The sequence below is a fragment of the Mustela nivalis genome (assembly GCF_964662115.1).
Source record: "Mustela nivalis genome assembly, contig: HAP1_SCAFFOLD_813, whole genome shotgun sequence".
NCBI lineage: Eukaryota > Metazoa > Chordata > Mammalia > Carnivora > Mustelidae > Mustela > Mustela nivalis.
This window is the reverse complement of record NW_028135851.1, coordinates 35,995-53,684: the sequence shown is the minus strand read 5'-3', so window position 1 is coordinate 53,684 and position 17,690 is coordinate 35,995. Positions and strand designations below refer to the sequence as shown.

Genomic DNA, 17,690 nt, shown 5'->3' with positions numbered 1-17,690 from the left:
TAGAGACTAAGTAATGGAAAATCAGAGAGGTTAAATGACTTACCCACAGTCATACAGACTAGTAACTTGTAGAGTCAGGATACAACCTGCTATTTATAAAAGGAATTGACTAGAAAGTAGCAAAGAATTGCTAAATGGCAGTAAGTGCCATGTTCGATTTAACATCTATGGACTTGGAGTAATACAAACGTGATTTTTTTTTTTTTTTTCCAGCAAGGCTTGGCAACTCAAGAAAAAGAAAGCAGAAGGCTAATTGTTGAAGTCATCTAGGATTGGCTGAGGATTGATCTGGTTGTGGTGGGTAAACGATAGTCATGGCAAAGGACCTGAATGTGCCGAAGAGTCCTGTGGAAATGGATATTAGGTTAAAAAGGGAAGAGGTGCCTGGCTAACTCAGAAATAGAGCAGATGACTCTTGATCTCTGGGTCCTGAGTGCAAGCCCTACACTGGGTGCAGAGATTACTTTTTTTTTTTTTAATGTGTAGTGTTAATGACATTAACATTTTTTCCTCTTTTCTTTCTTTTGCAGGGTGCAGAGGGAGAGAGAGAATTCCAAGCAGGCTCCATGCCCAGCACAGGGCCCAACTGACCAAGCCATTTGGAAAAACATTTTTAAAAAGAAGTTCAAGATTTGATCACTGGAAATTACAGCATACCATTGAAATAAGTTAAGACCTAAATGAAAGGGAAGACATCCCATATTCATGGATTGGAAGATTTAAAATTGTTAGATAGAAATTCTCTACCAATTGATCGATAGAGTCAATGAAATCCCTAACATAATCCCAGCTGCCTTTTATTTTTGCAGAAATTAATAAAATGATCATATGAAAATTCTAAGAACACAGAATAACCAAAACATTATAAAAGAAGTACAACATTGGTGGACCCACACTTCCCAATTTTAAAACTTACTATAAAGCCATAGTAATTAAAACTGTATGACACTTGCATTGGAATAGTCATATAGATCAACAGAATAGAGAGTCTAGAAATAAATCCATACATTTATGTCCAATTTATTTTTGATGAGTGCCATGAAAGTTCAATGTAAAAGAATAAACTTTTCAATAAATCTTGCTAAAAGAATTACCTATTCACACACAAAAGAATGAATTTAGACCACTACTTCACATCATATCAAAAATAACTCAAAACAGATCAAAGACTTCCATGTCAGAGCTAAAACTATAAAACTCTTAGGAGTAAAGATAGTATATGTCTTTATGGCTTAGATTATGCAATGATTTCTTAGCTACAACACTAAAAGCTCAAACAACAAAAGAAAAAAAGATGTAAATTATATTTCATAAAAATTTAAGACATATGTGCTTCAAAAGACACTAGCAAGAAAGTGAAAAAAATCCACAGAATGGGAGAAAACATTTGTGAATCATATACCTGATAAGAGTAAAGATATGTAAAGCACTCTTTAACTCAAGAAATAACCCAAATGAAAAATGGACAAAGGATTTAAACCGACATTTCTCCAAAGATAACAAACAGGCCAAAAGCACATGGAAATATGCTCAATGTCATTAGCAGGCAATGCAAATAAAAATGACAAGGAGATACCACTTCACATCCAACAGGATGGCTATAATAAAAAAAAAACAAATACAATAACAAAGATACAGAAAAATTAGAACCCTTGCATACTGCTGGTAGGATTGTAAAATTGTGTAGCCACTTTAGAAAATAATTTGGCAGTTCTTTGAGAATTTAATCATATGACCCAGCAATTCTACTCCTAGGTATATGACAAGAAAATTTAAAATATATATTCACACAAAAAACTTTTGCATATAATATTTGTAGCAGAATTATTCATAATAGCTCAAAGGTGTAAATCATCCAATGTCCATCAACTGACAAATGGATAAACAAAATGTGGTTTTACACACAATAGACTATTATTTGGCCATAAAAAGAGACGACATACTAGTACATGCCTCAACATGGATGAACCTTGAGAACATTATGCTCAGTGAGACAGAGAGCATCTTTTAGGGAAATGAAAATGCTTTAGAATTAATGGTGATGTTTGTATAACTCTCTGAGTATACTAAAATCCACTGAATTATACATAAGTTTTTGCAGGTAAATTTAATGGTATTTGAATCATATCTCAATTTTACAATTGAAGAACTCTGTGGAAAGATGAAATATAAAGGTCGTTTTATTTGGAACAGGAAAACTCCCTAAATTAACCCATAAATTCCATGCAGATTCAATCAAAATCTTAATGGAACTTTTTCACCTGCCAAAATGATTATACATTTCTTGAGAAAATAAACACGAAAGAATTCAACTTTAGAAATCTGGAAAATAGTGTAAAACACAAGCCAGTTGACAGAGACTTAGTGCTCCTAGATATTATTTCTATGTGTTAAAATACTATAATGCCTAAAAGCATATGCAGTGAGAAAATTTCAATTTTTTATTATTAAAATAATGCAATTATGTTACTTTTATAATAATAAAACAAAAAATAAGCCAAAAAGGCAAATAAAAAAGAAATAATATATGCATCTCCTTCTCCAGTGTTAGTTTATTCTATTGTAGTTTAAAAATCCCTCTTTGATATATCTTCATATGCATGATTTTAAGTTGCTTTTTCAGCCTTGTTGATTTTATCTGAATATGGATTAATTTATGAATAACCTCCCTAGAGTTTGGCACCTAACCCAAATACATTTAATGTGGACTGACTGGCACACAATAAACGTTTATTTTCTTGGTTATTCTGGTTACTTCATTTACATGAATGTATCCTAAAATCATATTAGTCCTTTGGGGCAGTTAATGCACAAAGATGACTGATAACTGAGTCAAACTAAAGCCCCAAGACTTGTTCATAATCAGTGCTGCTAAGTCAAAACTATCTTTATCTTCTTGTCCCTTATGCAGTGGTATTGGAATAAAGCATATGACGTTACCTTAATTCCATCAAACTTCATCTTGATCTATTGTTCCAGTTCTTTGTATTTGATGCAATTTTTAAGGTATTCATGAACTCCACCAGCTCTGTGATATCTGAAAATTTATAAGGAACAATCCTTAGATCATCATCCAAGTCACTGATGAAAAGAATTATCAGGACATCTTGGGGCACAGAGGTTATACATAATGTGAAACCTCCTTACGCATTAATTAATTCCCATCATGTTTCTAGCATCTAGCATCTAAGAGTCAGCTGGGTAGCTTACAAATTCTCTGGATTCACCTGTAGGGATTCTGATTCAATAGGTCTAATATCCACAGAACTACTTTCAGGTTTACCGAAGACTACATTTCTCTTTTCTGATTATTAGCATATTGGAGAGGTCATGTCATACATGTCGCTGAAGGCAAGATGCAGTGACCTCACCCTCCAGCCTGGCTCCATGTTAAAGAAGAGAATGAAGTTAAGGTGCAAGAAAGTCCATGTTGCATTCTTGTCAACGATGCTGCCTATGAGTTCACAGAGCCTTTTCTAATAATCAGTCCTAAAGGTTTACTTTCATACATATTCATTCAATTACCAAATATCTGGAGGGTGGCTAAAATACACCAGATATTATGCTATCTATACTCCCACTGATGGTAAGAGCTTTTCATTGTATTCACGTTCACACCGGGTCTTATAATTCTCCATGGTACTTAGCTTGACAAGATAGAATAAATATATTTGCATTATTTTATGTTTGTATTATCTTCAGTAATGAAGGTGAAGACTTTTTTGTATTTTTCTTAGCCATTACAAATATTCCATTGATTTCCATGTATCAGTTGCCATGTTTATGTTTTCTAATAAACTTATAAGTTATCACTCTTATTTTTAATCCGTTATATGAGTTCCAAATAGTTTTCTCATTTTGTTTCTCTATTCCCATTTTTTTCTTGTCCTTTAGCCTTTTTTATGATTTTTCTCTTTTATAGAAAATATGTTTTTATGTCTTATAGAAAGCCAATACTCTTTTCATTGTGATTTCTTTCATTGTCTGAAACCATGCTTCAAACATCTTCCTCCAAGATTATGTAAATATTCAATTATATTATTTTAGAATATAATCTTTCATATTTTTATAGGTTTAAATTTTAGATATCTTTTTACCAGTTATAAATTCCCATTGGATTTTTTAAAAATATCATCCTTCAAAAATCTGATAAGGATATATATATATATATATATTTTTTTTTTTTTAAGATTTTATTTATTTATTTGACAGAGATCACAAGTAGGCAGAGAGGCAGGCAGAGAGAGAGAGGAGGAAGCAGGCTCCCTGCCAAACAGAGAGCCCGATGCGGGGCTCAATCCCAGGATCCTGGGATCATGACCTGAGCTGAAGGCAGAGGCTTTAACCCACTGAGCCACCCAGGCTCCCTGATAAGGATATTATAGCAGTATTGCTTAAATACCAAAAGTTGAGGAACTGCCTAAATGTATTAGAAGATGAGATTAGTTGATTACATAGAAAACATCCATAAGATAGAACCTTGTGCCAAGTGAGATTTTGGTCAAAAAGGATATTTTCTGATATGACAATATTCATAATTTCATGTTAAGCAAAACAAAGCAGGACTAAACATAGACACACACACACATTTATGAGGTCTGGAGCTAAAACTATACACTAAGTTGAAATCTAATAACTTTGAGCTAAATAGGAAAATATGGTAAAGTATAAACTATTTGGTTTTAGATGACCTGCAAAATATTTGGAAGTTATTTAGAAATTTTTGTTTTCAAATACAACTGTGCTGTCATTGTGAATCACTGACACTCAAACTAAGTCAGCAATAAACTCTCTGTAAATGAGCATAAATTTAGCTAGTTCTATATGGTCATACACTAATATAAACATACTGTCGCATTTTACTGATATGGAGTCAGCATGCTTCTCCACTTAAGTTCATTCCCACACTTAAATGATTTTTTTTTGAAGATTTTATTTTATTAGAGAGAGAGAAAGAAAGACCATGAGCAAGGGGAAGGGTAGAAGGAGAAGGAGAGAGAGAGAAAAATCTCAAGTAGGCTTCCTGCTGTGCTCTGAACTAGACTAGAGGCTTGATCCCAGGACCCTGAGATCATGACCTGAGCCAAAACCAAGAGTCAAATGGACACTGAACTGACTAAGCCACCACCCAGGCACCCCTAAATGATGTCTTAATGTCAATTAAAAACACCATTCTGGCATAAAGGTTTCAACAACATGTGTCAGGGGTCCCCAAGACCACCCCCAGTTTTGATGATCTGCTGAGAGGATTCCAAGACTCAAGAGAAAGCCGTACTCATGGCTGTGATTTATTACAGCAAAAATATCAAAGCAAAATCAAAGCAAAGGCCAGCGGAAATCATGAAAGCTTCCGATAGTGTTCTCCCAGTGGAGTCACAGAGGAAGCACTTAATTCCCCAGCAACGCACTGTGACAACACATGTAAAATGTTGTCTACCAACCAAGTTCATTAGGAACTCAGCCCCCAGGGTTTTTGCTGGGGGCTGATCACACAGGCACCCTCTGCCTAGCATGTTCCAAAATTCCAGATTCCCAAAAGGAAAGCTAGTATTCCGCAGAAACCACACTGTGCAAAAGGTCTAGGCCCAGTGAGCCATTCTTACCAGTTCTGCAAAGGATAGAAACCTTCCAGAAATCCAGGTTTCCAGATGCCAGTCAAGGGCCACCTCGCAAACAGGCATTTCCAAGGACAGAAGTTTCTAGTCTGCTGCTTTAAGTCTTTTCTGCACACACGTTACAAGTTCCCAAGTCAGCAGATGTGGCAATCACATACACACACGTGTTAGTCTCATCCATGTCCAAATAAAGTTAAAGAAAAGTGAAAGAGGTTTACCTAAAATTCACTTCTTCTGGGTCCACAAATAAATGATTTCAGAAGCAAGCAGTTCAGAGGGATCAGAAATTAAAATATTACAATGGTTTTTTTCTCGAGTTGTAAAATTAATGCACATTCGTTATAGAAAATGTGGAACACTCAGAAAAATAGGAAAGAAGTAAGATTCACGGAAGCCCTCAAATGTAGATTTTACCATTGCTAACTTTTTCTATTCATGGATATCTATTAACCTATTAACTATTAAATTTTAATTTTCGTTACCTTCATTTTTCTATGCCATTAAAAATTCCCAATGAACATTTTTCATAATGAAAAGTATTTTATTCCTGGTAGTAATATAATTTTAAAAGTCTTCTCCTTTCAGTTGGATAGATAGGTTGTTTCCTGTCATTAATATTTCTTTAAGCCCTCATAAAACTTTTCAGTGGCTTCCTATTGCTCTTAGAATAAAGGTCAAAATCTTTAAAACGGTCAACAAGGCCCCACGTGACCCAGGGCTTCCTTCCCTCTGTGGCTCCAGTTCATTCTTTCTGATTCTCTCTCTGCCCTCAATCACTATGACCTTCCTGGAATTCCTCAACTGTGCCACTGTCTCCCACTTCATGGTTTACCCACATGTAGGTCGCCTGTACCTTATATACTGCAATCAGCACAGTTTTAATTAGTCATGTCATTAAGTATGCATATTTTTAAAATATAAATCTTACATAACAGGCAGTAATCTCCTTGGAGGTGGAGGATATATCTGTCTTGTTCACTGATGTATTCCCTCCCAGAGCTAGATGTGACCCCTGGAATATAGACACACATATTAATTGTAGAACCAGAGGAGATGCATATGTAATAGGATTCTATCTTTAAGCCAACCAGTTACGCAGCATTGTGAGTAGAGTTTTGTTTAAATGTTGCAGTCCGATCTCCGTGAACTCTGCGTACTAATCGATGGGCCTATGCCCCCATTTGGGTTATAGCTCTAATAGGGTGAGCTGCAGTGGCCTCAGAAAGCCAGTTTGGAAAGAATAAGAAGGTATTATCCAAAGATCAGAGATGCAGGCCAGAGGGAGGTCACTGGCCCAAGGGTGCAGTGAAATCTAGGACTGATGTGGGAAATACTCTGGTATTCTCGAGGGAGTCTCAGAGTTCTTGGGGAGGGGAAAGTGGGAAAAGCCTAACTTTGCTGTGGTCCAACATAATGAGAGCTCAGATCCTTTCATTCAGAATCAGACGGAAGCGCTAGTTCTGACAACCTTGGAGGTCAGCAACCCCTGGGTTACAAACCAATAAATTCACTTAATAGGCAGTCAATGAGACAGGAACTGCTTTTCCAGATGCTTCTGTGTCTTCCTGCTACACAGCACTATGCTTACTGTTTAAGTTTTATTTCAAAATATACAATATTAATTTTGGGCTTTGTAGATAAATGTAAAATAAACGTGACACCTTTGTATTTGGCACATAAATAAAGAGCCACAAACTTATTTGTATAATTAGACCCAGAAATTCTACTTAATGAAAACATCTTAAAATAATAAATCAAAAATATGAGGGAAGGCACAAAAAGGTGTTAAAAAACAAAATAAACTTCTGGTTTACAAAAATGCCTTAAAACCCTGGGATGACGGGGCGCCTGGGTGGCTCAGTGGGTTAAGCCGCTGCCTTCGGCTCAGGTCATGATCTCAGGGTCCTGGGATGGAGAACCGCATCGGGCTCTCTGCTTGGCAGGGAGCCTGCTTCCCTCTCTCTCTCTCTCTCTCTCTCTCTCTCTCTGCCTGCCTCTCTGCTTACTTGTGATCTCTCTCTGTCAAATAAATAAATAAAATCTTTAAAAAAACACAAACAAACAAAAAAAAAAACCCTGGGATGAAAAACAAAAAGTCTTGATTCATGAATAGAACACTAACTAATAATGGTAAGGAGACAGATATATTATTGATATCACCAACAACGGTATAAAAATTTTGGAATCACATATAAAATTAGATAAGTAAAATAGGCAGCAGCCTGAGTGCAAAATAGCAAATAATAGGTTAAGCAATGCAAAGATTTTCAATATTTAAAATATTGAGTTGCAAAAGGACAGCGGTATATCCACTGCAAAATTGGGTCCCTGTCTTCGACTCCTGGTAGAATGGACAGGGAGCCAGCCCTGGCACAGGCCTCGGAGCCCATCAGACTAGCTATCTTCACTAGCTAGCTTGCTTTCTTTACCCTTCACTATCTGTGCTTACATACATTGAAGTGAAGGTACGCACATTCCTAAACAAACAGTAATAGCCTTTAGTAGTAACCTCCATTCATATTTGTACATAACTCCAACGCATGGAGGTAATATGTACACAAAAGCATCCAGGGGTACGTGGGTGGTTCAGTTGGTTAAACGTCTGTCTCTGGCTCAGGTCCTGGTCTCAGGGTCCTGAGATGGCCCCATGTGGGGCTTCCTGCTCAGTGGGAAATCTGCTTCTCCTTCTCCTTCTGCCCCCCCTCCCCGCTCACGCTTTCACTTTCTCTCTCTCTCAAATAAATAAAACCTTTTTTTTTAAAAAAAAGACATCCATCACAGTGTTATTTATACCAGTAAAAAATGGACACAACCTAAAATGACTAAGAATTAGAAAATCATTAAACATCCCATCATAAGTGAGCTCACTGAAATACTCTGGAACCCTCTGAAAATAATTTTTTTTAAATATTTTATTTATTTATTTGACAGAGATCACAAGGAGGCAGAGAGGCAGGCAGAGAGAGAGAGGAGGAGGAAGCAGACTCCCCACAGAGCAGAGAGCCCAACACGGGGCTCGATCCCAGTACTCCAGGATCATGACCCGAGCCGAAGGCAGAGGCTCTAAACCACTGAGCCACCCAGGCGCCCCCAAAAATAATTTTCTAATTAAATTTTAAGTTAATTTTAAAAGATGTGCACTTGTAAATTTCTTCCAATTGAATAATAAAGGTAAGAATAATATAAAATATACAGAATCTACATCATATTTATAAAACATAACAAAATGCTAATAGCAATTACTGAGGTGACAAGTTAAAAACTTCTCCACTTTTTTGGAAGAGTGGAATTAATTTTAGAAGAAAAATTATATGTGAAAATACATGTGATGTCTGTTGGCTCCCATAGTTTTTGGCTCATAACCAAAAAACTTCCAAGGTGAGTGGGGCTCTGCGGTAGCCAGCCAGCCAACGATTCCCATTTTCAGCCCTGGTTCCAATGGGTTCCCCCCAAAGGGTCAGAATCCCTGACCTGCATACCATCTTGATTCAGCCATATACATTTTTAAGGTGGGGATGTTCTTATAGCACGGATGAATGACAAACCTCCAGAAGAAAAAGAATATATATTTAAAGTGTACAACTTGATTTGATATTGTGATTTGACATTGTGAATTGATTACCAAAACTAAGATAATTAACACACATATCCCCTCACACAGTTAACGTGTGTGCGCGCATGTGCGCACACGTGTCTACTTTCAGCAGATTTCAAGTGTACAGTACCACAGGATTATGTAAGATCACGGTGCTGTAATTCGCTCCTCAGAATGTTATCTAATAGTTTATCTGAAACTTTATCTGAAAGTTTATACCTCTTGATTTACATCTCCTCATTTTTACCTACCCACAGCCCCTAGCAACCACTCTATTGTTTGTTTCTATGAAATTGCCTTTTTTTTTTAGATGCCACATATGAGTGATACTATATAGTTTTGTCTCTCTCTATGCACCTCCTTCACTTAGCATAACATCCTTCAGGTTCATCCATGTTGTCATGAACGGCAGGATTCTCCTGATGAATAATACTCCATTATACATACACACAATATTTTCCTTTCTGTCTCCCGAAGGACACATAGGCTGTTTCCATATCGCAACTATGCTGAATAATGCTATAATGAATATGGGAGTGCAGCTATCTCTCCAAGATAGTGATTTTGTGTCCTTCAGATATATAGCCAGGAGTGGGGTGGCTGGTCATATGGTAGATCATGTGGTAGAACGGAAGTTCTATTTTTAACTTTTTGTGGCACCTCTACGGTGTTTTCCATAATGACTATAAGCAATTTCCATTCCCACCAATAGCATATAACGATTTCCTTTTCTCCACATCTTAGCCAACATTTGTTATCGCTTGGCCTTTTCATAATTACCATCCTAACTGATGTGTGGTGATAGCTCCTGGAACCACATATATTTTTATTTCCAGGTGAATATAACCTTGGAGAGAAATAAGGAGCCTGCCTGTCCCTGTGAGGTCAAGCTTAATACTGAATTATGCGAAGCGATCAGATCACCCCCTCTGCCAATGGCAGGAAACAGTAGAAAAGCAGAGAGGCTACATCTGGAGTTTCACCAATTCATGGCAACCACACACCATTACGAAACCTCCTGTAGGAAAAAAAAGAGTTTATTCTGCCCTCCCCAGACTCCAGTCCATTCCTGCCATTGTCCAAAGCCTACCATCCATGAGTTTAAAACTCTACATTTTGTTCCCCTCTTTTCAGTCTTTTCAGTCAAGTATTCTGTAGCAAATGCTTAAGAATTAAAATGTCATGTGTGTCTCCTAGCTAGGAATTAACACGACATTAACAGAATTGCCATACGTTTATTCAGCGCGTATTTCCCTTTCACTTCAGGCCTAGAGCCATCTGAGGACTTATACAGATAATTTCACACTACAGGTCGCTAAACATCTGTACGCTTCTGAACGGGTGTTATTTAGGGATGTGTGTGTCCTTTACTTACAGGAGAAACTGACTGAATGGTGGTTGGGAGGACCTGAGGCCCCTCTGCACAGTCCTAGAAACAGAACCTCACCGGCTGTGACTAGAGCTTGCTTTCTAGAAAGCCAATTCCTCCCACCCCAAGAGTCTACCTAGGTAAAACACTCTTCAACCACCTAGAGCACTCTCCCCAAGAGTAGCTGTGCTAAATACAATTTTCTCCATATAGTTACATCTCCAGTAATGTTTTGGTAGCCCTATGACGAGAGACTCAGGCAGCTATCTTGTTCGCTCACCTGTTTCCCAAAATAAGAAATCAGCTCCTTGATGAAAAATCAGAGTAGCTGATGTTGGGGAGAGGGAGGGGAGCTGCGGAGCAGGGGAAGGGAGTATCTAGGAAGAAGGACAAGGGAACTTTCTAAGATGAAGGAAATAGGAGTTTGGGCCACACAAGTATATGCATTTGTGAAAAGTCAAAAAATGAATACCCAAGACTTGTGCATTTCACGGTGTGTCAGTTTTACATTAAAAAGTGTAAATTAGGGGTGTCTGGGTGGCTCAGTGGGTTAAAGCTTCTCCCTTCGGCTCAGGTCATGATCCCAGGGTCCTGGGATCGAGCCCCACATGGGGCTCTCTGCTCAGCACAGAGCGTGCTTCCTCCTCTCTCTCTGCCTGCCTTTCTGCCTACTTGTGATCTCTTATCTGTCAAATAAATAAATAATCTTTTTAAAAAGTGTAAATTAATAGTTTTCATGACATACATAATACAATATACAGATATCAGTATACTGAAGTCTACAATTTACCTTGAATTATATCATCAAAAATAATATGGATTAGGGGCACCTGGGTGGCTCAGATTATTAAGCATCTGCCTTTGGCTCAGGTCATAATCCCGGGGTCCTGAGACCAAGCCTGGTGTTGGGCTCCCTGCTCAACAGTGAGTCTGCTTCTCCCTCTTCCTTTCCCCTCCCCCAATTTGTGCCATTCTTTTCTCTTTCTCTCTCTTTCTCTCCTTCTCTCTCAAATAAATAAAAATCTTTAAAAAAAAAAAAAAAAGATCGATTAACAGATGTTTAGAGGAATGGTTAGATAGGTATATGACAAAGCAAGTAAAGTAAAATTTTCATTAAAGAATGTAGATAGTGGACATAGGGCTGTTCATTGTAAAGTTTCTTCAACTTGGCTGTATGTTTAAAATTTTTCATAATAAAATGCTGGAGGGAAAAAAAAATCAACTCACATTCTCCATCCCTGCTCTAAATAAAATACGAAGTAAGTATATTACTTTGCTGTATCTGCCTTCAATAACCCCCTTTGCTCATGATCATTTGGGGAATGTTTTGGGATTACAGCTCCATCCTTCTCTCAAAAATAGACTTGCCTATATTGATTCACTATAGTGCTAGTACTGTGAACATCACAAAGCTCAGCCTGAATTACTTTACCTCACCTGGGATATTCGAGGATCAGTATTAGATCACATTGGTTGTGATCACCATATGCTGACTAACTTAAACAGGGAATTTATTGGAAGGATATAAGGAAGCTTACAGGATTGATGGAAGGCTTGGAAACCAGGCATGGAACATGCAGAAACCAGACTGCTCCAAAGAGTTTAGGTAACAGCAAGTATACCACTGCCCCCCAGGAACTGGTGCCATAAGGAATTAATTCCAATAACTAACAGCCTTTCATCATTCTGCTCCTAATTCAAACTTTAGGCAGAGAACTTCCAACTAGCCTTCCTTGACCATCAGACTATCTTTAAAGGCAAATTTTAAAGAAAATCCAGGTTCTGTTTCCAAAAGAAACTGGAACAGATGCTGAATAACCAAAAAACAAGAGCAAAAAAGCTAAAGAAAACAAAGATTAAAGCATACCTACATTCCTCTGTCACCCTTACCAGACACTGAGACTGGACTATTTACTCAAACACCACTGCTTTTCACTTCCATCTCTTTCTCTTGTTTGGTCGCTCCAACTCTGGGGCCATCTTGTTATCTCCACCAAAATTTCCTAGGTTCTATTTTTGCTCCCCTTCTCAACCCAGATTCCATAATTTCATAAAGAAGCATCATCTCTCTATACTCATCACTTCCACTGCTGGCTAAGGATTTAAGACTGCTCCGGGTCCCAGTAGCATATCTAAACCTAGATGAGCTTGTATACGTGGGTCTACTTTGTGATTAGGAAGCTCTTCTACAGATATTTGAGAAGATGGGAACTTGGTTCAAACTTGCTCGTCCAGCACAGTATATTGGAACTTAAGGAAACTCAAAGAACTAACCAGACCTGCCTGAGTTCCACTCTTTCTAGAACAGGAATGCTCTGAGTTGACTGCTTCTTAGAAGAACTACTACCTAGACACAGGAGAGTAATGAAAGTCCGCAGAGCAGACTAAACCATTTTAAGCAACTGGATTTGAAATAACTAACAATTTCAGCAAAAATCTGTGAGGAGGGACTGGAGACTTGGCCCCGGAGCTGCACATTTGGGCCGTGTTTATGTGAGTCAGGAGAAAATCTGGCTCTGAAGCTGACACACTAGCACGGTTGTGGCTGGTGTCTCGCAGAGTAATTTGGAGTGCATCCAGCCAGGACTGGCCCTCCAGTGTGGGAGGCGGGAGGCCAGCTGGAATTATTTTCCAAGGGTACCACACCCCTGGATTTTCAGGGTGTCCTCACACCACTGGCTCCATTGTGAAAGAGCACACCCAATGTCAGATAGCAACCTGGGGGGTTCCCATCACCACTTGATTTTCCAAGTTCTGACTTCATTTTCTCCAAGGCATTTTCTCCTCATTTTTCTGGTTACAAGGGACTGCAGCTGCTTTATTTGGCTATGCTTCTCCTTAAAAATGGAATATTAACTGATTTAAGAGTTTATAGCTGCCCCTTCGTATTCAGAAAATTTTAATTCTAGTTCGGGCTTCATAAGTTATTGATTGCCTGAGTTTGGAAAAACCACTCCCTCTTCTCTAAATTGTAGTTTGTTTGTCTAAGAAAAAAAACAAAAAACTGTCCTGTGTACTTTAGATTATTATGAGGATGAAGTGTCATAACTTTTTACCATTCCACAATGGGTTTCCTAGGTATGTCTGATAAAACTACATAGGTTCTTTATATATTAAATATATGAAACATATAGCAAATCTTTAAGTCTGGTATTTGCCTTTAATTATCTTTAGGTTGCTTTTAAAACAAAATAAAATCAAGCACAATGATTATGAAAAGAATAGTGTTATAGTTTTTAAACAGACACTCAAAAAAATTAAAAATTACTCATAGCTTCACTCACCAATGTGCATTTTGGAATATATACTGACATTTTGACCATGCATATATTTGCATTTGCAGGCATTTTTGAAGACAAACTTCTTCTTTTTTTTTTTTAAGATTTTAATTATTTGTTTATTTGACACAGAGAGAGAGAGATTATAGGTAGGCAGAGAGGCAGAGAAGTGGGGAAGCAGGCTCCCCACTGAGCAGAGATCCTGATGCAGGGCTTGATCCCAAGACCCTGGGATCATGACCTGAGCTGAAGGCAGAGGCTTTAACCCACTGAGCCAACCAGAAGCCCCAAGACATACATATTTTATAACAAAATTTGGACCAGAGATATATAGTTTGGTAAATTCCATTTTTATTTCACAATATATTGCATATATGGATATGTGAGATGATTTGCAAAATACAAAATATCTTGCAAACACTCCTCATCACTGTCATCATAATAATTTGTATCACTAACCCACCAAAACTTATTTTTTTCCAGGATAACGATTAATTTTAAGATTTTATTTCTGGGGCACCTGAGTGATTTGGTTAAGATAGCGACTCTCGATTTCAGCTCAGGTCATAATGTCAGGGTCCTGGAATCCAGCCCCATATCAGGCTCCATGTTCAGCAGGGAGTCTGCTTGAGATCTCTCTCTCCCTTTCCCCCTGTTCTCTCCCCGCTCATTCTCTCTATCTCTTTCAAACAAATAAGTCTTTAAAAACAATACTGAGGATGTTACAGCTTTATGGTTTAATTTAGGGATATGACCTATTATTTGACTATCACAAAACTGTCTTCCCCCTTTACCTGGGTAGAAAACTAAACCATTAAAATTTTTCCTAGTATTAGCAGAAAAATGGAAATATATGATGAGAGAGCTCACAAAAGAGAGAATATAATAATCCTTATTTCCAATAATAATAAATGTTCAACCTTCCTATTAATTAAGGAATGGTTACAGCAATAATACATAAACATTTTCACCAATTATGTTATTAAAACACACACACACACACACACACAAGAGACTATTGATGGCAGCTGTCCATTAAAATAAGCAATACTGGCGGAGAAAGTGCTACAGCTTTTAGAAAGTAACGTAGTATGTCATAGGATAATTTAAAAACTGATAGTAATTTATCAATAGTCACAGTTCTAGAATTCCCTTCTAACAAAAGAGTTGATTACAGTAGACACTTTATCACAGATTTGGCTATTACACTTTTATCTATGTTAGTGAAAAATAATAATACCAATATCTGAGAATAGGAGACTAAGAGGCTCTTAGTATACCCATTCAGTGTAATTCAAGGCCATTGGAATATGATTAAACTAACTTCCTAATAACATTTGTAAATACTTGTGTTACATTAACATGATAAATTCAAAGTTAAGAACACTTCATAGGCTGAATGTTATTGTTTTTCATGCTTTTGGAGGCATCTATATCAATCTTGTTTTTGTCTTTCACCAGCATAAGTGGATTCTCTTCCCTCTTCCTCCACTTACTTGCCTCCTGACTGGATCACCTCAGACCCACTGAGGTACTCGACCTTCTCCAGGCCTCCAGGCCTCTGGCCATAAGAGGACACCGGATCCAGCCTGAAGTTTTATTCTACTTAGGTATATTACCCTGAAAGCCTTCCTAGCAGCCTCCACATTCTTTTCATTTCTTCCCTGACCTATAACCTCTCTGTTGAAGTAAACACACATCTTGGAAAATAACACATCCTTTTTCTCCTTTCCTTTAGTTTGTACAATGGTCAGGTTGCTACCATGAGTGAAAAAAAAGAGGACAGTTGATGGGGGCTAGGAATGTGAGAAAGAGAGAGATGCCTACTTAGCCCCTTTACCAAAAAATTCTTATATATGAAGTGGTGAAGGAGGCTGTCTTTCTGCCCAGGGAAACTTCCATCTCTCAGAGGTAAGGCCAGAGAGCAGGAGTAAGTTCAAATCTCCTTCTGCTTTATTTTCCCACCTGCCATGCACTGTGGCTTTAGTAGGGGAACGTATAGGTCATGGTCTTTTAGTTTCAACACAGCTTCTGTGTCACAGCAGCAGATGGAATTTCCTTCTGTACTCTAGAATGTGGTCTCCTACTATCTCTATTTTCTAGGGCCTTTATTCATTTAGTTTTATTTGGTTTTAGGGTCTTTAGTTATGTAGTTTTATATACCAGTCATAGCCTAATGGATCAACGGGAAAGAGTATATCATACACCAAGCTTTAAAACCAAATTTGGTAACACAAAATCTAAGTAGGGATTGTTAAAAAGTTGTCATTACCAAGAGTGTTTAAAATACCTTAATCACAGATTATTGTTTTCAATTAGTTAGCTTCGAATATCTAGTTGTAGATTTTTAATATTTCTATATTCGTATAATGTCATAAATAACTTATTTACATATATTTTAATAAAACTTATTTGGGGTTCTGCAACCCTCACATCCATTTCAAAATTTGTCTTCCTTTCCCTAGATAATGATCCTAAGGAAAATGTTTAATTGAGATGATCTGAGAAACGGGTAATATAAAAAGAGGAAAATAATTTTGTTTTATTTATGGACTTTTAAAAAAAATTTTTTTAAAGATTTCTTTACTTTAGAAAGAGAGAGTGTGTGAGCGAGGGGGTGGGGCAGAGGGTGAGAGAGAGAAGCAGACTCCCCAGTGAGCATGGAGCTTGACATGGGGGTTGACCTCAGGGACCCTGAGACCACACCCCAAACCAAAATCAAGAGTCAGATGCTCAACCGACTAAGCCACCCAGGTGCCTCTATTAATGGACTTCGAACAATTATAGCATTAGGGGTGCCTGGATGGCTCAGTCGTTAAGCGTCTACCTTCAGCTCATGTCATGGTCCCAGATGGAGCCCCACATCACGCTCCCTGCTCAGCAGGGAGCCTGCTTCCCCCTCTCCCTCTGCCTGCCTCTCTGCCTACATGTGCTCTTTATCTCTCCATCAAATAAATAAATAAAATCTTTTTTTAAAAATGATGGCATCAGATAAATTTTATTACACTGCTTCAGGAACAAAATGTCTATTGAAAATATCAGACTCATCATCCTCTGGATGGAGAGAAATGTAAATGTCAGCCAACAATACATTAATGAGATTTTAGATCTATTGACTTACAGAAAGTCTAGGAGTTAGCACTGCATGCCAATCTTCAAGCCACAAAAACACTGCAGAAAGATGAAACGACAAAAGTGGTGTGCCAAAAGGTTTCAATTAAATGGAAAGCCATGAACGCAATTTAATTGGGATCTCCTTCCAGGGCCAGAAATGCGGCCTCCTGCTCTGTCAGGACCGCGCCTTGCTGTGGCTTCTGTGTGAACAATTACATGCTGAGGGTCTTGCAGTCACTCCTTACATCAAAGCTGTAAGTCAAGCTTCTCCAGTGACTTTAAAGCAAGTTAAATAAACACACATCAGGGAAAAGAGTAAAAGCTGTGGTTGAGAAAAACAGAGAGAATTCAAAACAGCAAGAAGCAGCAGATATTACAGAGAACCACTTTGTTTCCCCTTCCCCATTTGGCAGAGCCAAGGATATGAACTCCCCAAGTTTCTCAGAACTGTAATGAACACAGCAAGACACTGCCCAGGTCCCTCTTCGAGAATGAATTCACTGCCCAGCTAAGAGAAGTGTGGTCAGCAGCGAGCCTCCAGCTGACAGAAACTTCACGGTCAGTCTCCTCTACCTAGAACTTCTTCCTCCATGGCCATACCCACCTCAGGGCAGCCTGTATCCAATGACCTAGCAACCTGTGGGGTTGTAAAGGTTCAGGAATTAATATATGCAGTGTGATTCCAGGCAGCTCTAATGTATTAAAACCACAATAAAATA

At 38.0% G+C, this 17,690-nt stretch overlaps 1 protein-coding gene across 1 annotated transcript in view; it reads right to left on the bottom strand.

Annotated features, from left to right (window-relative positions):
• Positions 1-17,023, bottom strand: part of LPAR1 (lysophosphatidic acid receptor 1) — a 214,929-nt gene extending 197,906 nt beyond the window's left edge. The window contains exons 1-2 of the mRNA XM_082750176.1: positions 16,979-17,023; positions 2,941-3,037 (exon numbers count right to left, since the gene is read on the bottom strand). The gene's annotated coding sequence lies outside the window, so the exon portion shown is untranslated. The remainder of the gene's footprint in view (positions 1-2,940; positions 3,038-16,978) is intronic.
• Positions 17,024-17,690: the final 667 nt, after the last annotated feature.